Source organism: Nematolebias whitei, chromosome 1, assembly GCF_014905685.2.
Source record: "Nematolebias whitei isolate Nwh7 chromosome 1, NemWhi1, whole genome shotgun sequence".
Classification (NCBI taxonomy): domain Eukaryota; kingdom Metazoa; phylum Chordata; class Actinopteri; order Cyprinodontiformes; family Rivulidae; genus Nematolebias; species Nematolebias whitei.
In genome coordinates, this window is record NC_056498.1 from 56,311,192 (window position 1) to 56,317,645 (window position 6,454).

A 6,454-nucleotide genomic window follows, 5' to 3' on the forward strand; every position below is an offset into this window, starting at 1 on the left:
ATATATATTTCTATATGTATAAATGCTGTATTCTGAGTCTGAACTGTAAACAAAATATCAGAACATAAACATATTACTGATTATATTCATTAAAATAACTCAAATGTGACATTTGGTTACATCTGATGTATCTGTACCTCACACTGTGTTCCCATATACGTACAAAAAAAACAACAACTGCAGTACAAGACAGACGCTGCCAGCATTAGACAACTGTACTTTTCTCATGTTGCAGAGTCCTAATACCTCGGTAAAGCCCCTTGCTTCGAAAGAGTCAGCAGCATTGTTCTGTTCTCATTTGCAATGAGGAAAAACATGTTTCTCCCACTTCCTGTGTTCCCACTTTAACAATTATCAGAAGTCCGTTTTGCATCATTTCTGCTAAAAAGGCTATTTATCAGGGCTTGCAAAGGACAGCAAACTAACTATGTTTTTAAAACAAACCTCTGCAGAAAAATATATTTAGATCTTAACAAAACTTAAAGTCAAAATGCATGGATGTGCATATAGTGAAACTCTTCCAAATAATGTCCCTTCACATGTAGAAATAAATGGTTTGTTAAGACTGCAGCATGTATTATTAATGTTCTATTAGCTATGTGATACCTTTGGCAGGTTTTGCATCACTGACTTGTTCATTTGTGCCCCCAAGTGGTTAAAATCAAAAGTGCATTTAAGGATTGTAGGTTAGACAACAAACAGAATGATCTAATGAAGCAACAAAGAATCACAATTCCAAAATATTTCACAAAAAAAAAATCATCTAATTAAAACCTTACCATTTCTTTAGGTTATTTTAGATATTTAAAAGGAGAGGGTGTGTTGTAATATCATATATTAGTCTATTTAGGGTCAATTTCTAGGCTCACGTATAACAGATAAAAAATAAAAAAAAGGCTTCACACTTTTGTTTCAATATTTTGTTGAAAATTTGATGAGCTAAATATAAAAAGCAAGGACAAAATAGAATATGTCCATGTAGCTTCAGGGGAAACATTCACAACCGAATACCTTCTGCTTGCACTGAAGCAAACACATGGGACTGCAGCCTAAACTAATTTCAGCACAGTTACAGATCTCAGCTGTTTTAACCAGATGATTATAGAGCGTTGTCCACAACATGAGAAAACCTTCCTCCAAAAGAAAACATTTGCCATTAAAAGACTCACTTGTTTCCACTCCAGCCCCAGCTAAGATTAAGTCAGACGTCTTCTTGACAGAAAGCCAAAGCAGCTAGTCTTTGTTTCCGATTAAAACCCAAAGGGTCGTGATGTTTTCAACAGATCTCCTTATTTATTGTTGAGGAACAAAATATAACTGGAAATCTGAAAGGTAAAACAGTTAATTCAGAAAGTGTATTTGTTTTTTCGTTCCTAGATGAAGTGGTCAATGATGGGAGGAGAAATGTCTTTAGGATTTATTAATACATTCGAGAGAAAACAGGCAATAAAGAAATAAAGAAATAAAACAAGTTAAAGCCCTGTTACTTAAGCAGGACTAGAGTGGACCGAGCTGAAGTGTTCAATAACTGTAGGAAACCTGGGGGGAGAGCCACAGATGCGTGTTCTACGAGTCCTTGACCCAACTGAAATAAGGCCTCATGATCACTTGAGTCATTGAGAAACACTTTTATCAGGTGCTTTTTATAAAGGGGGAATCACTCAATGTACTTCAGCTGAAATGTTTGTTTTTTTTATCTCCTCAACAGATACTACAATTTTAATCATCTCTATTTTATGAAAACATATCTGATGATATTCTAAATGACACATTCAGCAGAATTATAAAAAGAAAGGCACGTTCACCACAGCATAACCTAACATAGGCAGGTGCAGGTCGGTGCTTCAGATAAACAGATCTTGCATGCAGGCCAAGTCAGGCATGAAGCAGGTACCGTTTACCTGATCTGTGGTGAAGCGACACATCTGCGTCAGGCTCAGTAACACATGTGACCCTATGAATGAAAGCCTGAGCCTCCTGGGTAGTTTAGTAAAGACATTGAATGATATAAGGAGAGTGCATTTCTTACGTACTTCTGCTGTCAAGTCGTATAATCTTAAAAGGTTTTCCATGTGGAGAAAAAAAGGCATAAAATTAAAGAAGGAATACTTATAGTCCACCGTCTTTCATGACATACTTTTAGACATACCTTTGACATACCTTTTAGTGTCAAGGTTGGAAAAAGTTTATCTGCGTCAGTGCCTCTTTCCTGTGGGGTTCCACAGGGATCAATTTTTGGAACCCTTTTGTTTTCACTTTATCTGCTCCTTTTGGATTCTATCCCAAGGAAACATGGCCTTTAATTTAATTGTTATGCTGATTGTCAGATGTATATGTCCCTCAAACCAAATAGATCTTGTGCCATTCACCTTCTGTTAAAATGTCTTGATGGCATCAAGGCATGGATGTCTTCAATTCTTTTTAAGTTTTAGTGATCTGAAGACGGAAGTCATTGTGTTTTGCCCTAGTCCTACTGCTGACTCTGATCCTGTACATCTTGACTCTCTTCAGCCTTATCTTAAGCAGTCTGTTACAAATCTCGGGAGGTTTTAGACTCTGACTTTAGGTTTAATAAACAGAATAACTCTGTTGTTCAAAAAAAGCTTATACCAGTTAAAGCAGATAGCTAAGCTTAAGTCAATGTTGTCCAGATCTGACCTTGAAAAACTAGTCCATGTCTTTATTACTACCCCACTGGACAGTGTAACACACTCTATGTTGGTGTCAGTCAGGTCTCCATTTTGCGTCTCCAGCTTGTCCAAAATCCTGCAGGCTCTTAACAGAGCTGGCTGGGCTGGGCTGGGCTGGGTGGCTGTGGCTGAGTGGTTAGAGCAGTGGTCCTCCATTGCAAGAGTTGGGGGTTTGAATCCACCAGCAGTCACATGCCAAAGTGTCCCTGGGCAAGAAATGAACCCTTCATTGCCTCTAATGTGTGTCCCATTGATGTATGACTGTGATCAAGCTCTGATTATTCTCTTTAGAATGAATTGTTCAATTAGCTTTGTAGAGATCTAGTAGAGTGTCACAGTTTACACTGTTTTTTCCTTTTACTCATCACTCTGTTCACTGTTTGACTTTTTCATCTCTGCTCTCCTGGGGTTTTTCCTCATGAAGACTTTTGCCTCTTGTTTCATGCCCTTCACTTCGTCCTGGTTTTTGTCTCCCCTCATGACCTCTTATCATTCATGTACATTTTTGCTGCCACGTCAGCCCTTTTGTTTATTTTTTCATTAAATACTTTTCTTTACTCTGAGTTGTTTGAGTCTTCCCTGCATTTTTGGGTTCAAAACAATACCAGATCCTTACAGAGTGTTGTATGAATGGGTAATTGAGGGCACAGATTGTGATGTAAAGCGCTTTGAGTGTCTTGATAAAGTAGAAAGGTGCTATATACAGTAAGTACAGATCATTTAACATTTAACAGGAACTCGCAGGTTTGCTCATATTACACCAGTTTTATCCTCACTTCACTGGCTCCCTGTACGTACCAGAAGTTATTTTAAAAATCTCCTGCTAACCATTAAGTGCATAAATGGCCTTGCACCCTCATATCACTCTGAACTACTGGAACCATATGTTCTTTCTCAGGCGCTGAGATCATCTGATCAGCTGATTTTGTCCGTTCCAAAAACAAGATTGAAGCTCAGAGGTGATTGTGCTTTTTCAGTCATGGGCTCCAAATGTTGAAACAAACTTCCCTCCAACATTAGGCAGACCACTTCTCTTCCTCTTTTTAAATCTCTGCTAAAAAACACATCTGTCTTCCCTGTTTTTTTACACAGTGTGACTCGATTTATTGCTCTGCGTTTCTATGTTTTTCTTTTGATGCTTATAATTAATTTTCAGTATTATTATTAGTGTTTAGTTTTTTTTCCCCATGAAATTACTCCCATTGATTTTACAGTTAAGCACATTGGTACTTTGGTAACAGCTGCTGTTTAAAATGTGCTTTATAAATAAAATTGTCTTGACTTGACTAGACCAAAATCATTTTATGCTGTTAAATGACATAGTTGCAGTCATTTAGGACAAACTTTAAAAAATAAAATCAAATACAACTTTTGATTTCATTAAATATTGCAAGCTGTCATGCTTGTGGCTGCCATCTTGAATTGGGCTGGCTCCAGAGGTTAGTAAGTTGTAGCATTTATTTGCTTTTCTGGAAAGTTTCAATAAAATGTGTCTACTGATTCATGACATACTTTGTTAACCAATAGACAGAGTTGGTTCTAACTAGTTATGGAAGCTATTAATAGCGACTCCCTTCTCACACTTTAGGTCATTAGGTAAAAAAGTAACAGTGCAATGACCATTTTTAAGTAGCTATGCACATTCAATCATTAATTTCTGTATATTTTAATACAATTTCCCCATTGGTTCATGATTTATTTTGATAGCAGACAGGTATGCAAACACACAGAGACACACTAGTGCAAAAACTTTTTGTCCACCTCTTCATGTCAATGGCGGGCAATGACAACAAACTGGTCTCCGTTTTACAACTGAAAGTTTTTGGTGAATATTTAATGTGTCAGTACTCATCCAAGCGTGCACGTCAGAAATACTACACAGGGCAGCAGATGAGCACACAATGCACTGATGCTAATGTGTGCAAAAGGACAGAAATAGAAACATAGTGCTGTCTTAGTCATCCCAAGATGTGACATGATCTAAACAGACATGCACAGAGTCAACGCTCCATGAAAACACACAAGCAGTACAGTATATTAACTCAGAGGGAGGTCGGAGTGTCAATATATTTTAAGTTATCAGACAATTTAACATCACAGCGGCTGTCCGACTAATTATTTTATTAGCGTAAGTAAACTGTAACCAGCATTGGCCTTCTGCTTTCTAATTCATCTGCACCTCATCATCTCTTCCTCGTGATGCAAAGTCTCACAGCTTAAGGTCTGAATGACAACTACAGTCATGAACTCCTCATCGTATGTGATTACCACTTTCTATGAATATCTGTGTCTCATGCAAGCACGGCTGTTACACAGTGGATGATTATTACATTAAAGAAACAGAGCATATGTGCACGAAAGCTAAGATAAAATAAATCAGCAAATTTCTCATTTATTTTAAATGAATCAACCAAACAGAGATTAGTGCTGCTCATATGGTTTGTTATGCAAGCTGTGAGGGCAATGCAAATAGAGCTGATAAAACGATCTACTAATAGCAAATAATGCAGGTTTATTTTTGTTGCATTAAATCTGCAAATGACAGTGAATAACAATGTAATGGCATGATTTCTCTCTTACTTTGGAAAACAAACACAATCCAGATGAGTTCTCTTCAAGCTTTTGGTGATGACTAACATTTAACAAATAATTTAAAGGAAGAAGTAAGTGAGATCAAAAAATAGCTCATTTAATATGATGCCTTTTATCTGGGTTGAGACCTGAAGTGCACACCCTTACTTAATATTCTGGAAGCAACAATAATTTCAGCTGCATAAGGAAATTTCAATTAAATTCAATTCAGTTTGTTTATATAGCACAATGTCACAACAGAAGTCATCTCAGGGCACTGGACAGAAACATTCCTATATAAAATAATAACTTAACACTATTTATCAGAGGAGCAGACTGCTTTTAGTTTAACTCCATCACATAACTCTCATCCTGAGTAATCATGAAGGTGACAGTGGCAAGGAAAACACTCCCTCATGAAGAAGAAACCTTCAGCAGAACCAGGCTCAGGACAAGCGCCATCTGCTTCGACCGGCTGGGTTTGAGAGGAACAGATACACAATGGCAGGTCAAGAATCACATGTTAAGATAGAAATAGTATCAAATGGAAACTATTCAATTTTAACAATTCATTTAAGGAAATGAGGTCAGTTTGTCCTCTAGTAGTCTAAGCTTAAGACAGCATAACACGCCAACCCTAACTATAGGATTTATCAAAAAGGAAAGTCTTAAGCCCAGTCTGTAAACTGGACAATGTGTCGGCCTCACGGACAGAAACTGGAAGTTGGTTCCACAAGAGAGAAGCCTGATAACTGAAAGATCTTCCTCCCATTCTGCTTTTGGAAACTCTAGGGACCATGAGTAAGCCTGCAGTCTGAGAGCGAAGTGCTCTGTTACGAAGATATGAGACAATAAGATCTTGTATATACAATCAAGCTAGGTTGTTGGGTGCTTTGTACAAAGTAGGTTAAAAGTAATATTTTGAATTCAACTCTGGACTAGATAGGGAGCCAATGGAGAGAAGCTAAAACTGGAGAGATATGATCTCTCCCACTAACTCCAGTTAAGACTCTGGCAGCAGCATTTTGGATTAACTGAAGACTTTTTAAAGAAGTATTTGGACACCCATATAATAAATCATTGCAATAGTCTAGTGTAGCCATGACAAATGCATATTTATTGCACTGTGGACATTGTTTTATGCTGCAATGTATCAGCACAGGTGTGCTCACGGGCAACCCCCCCCCCCCCCC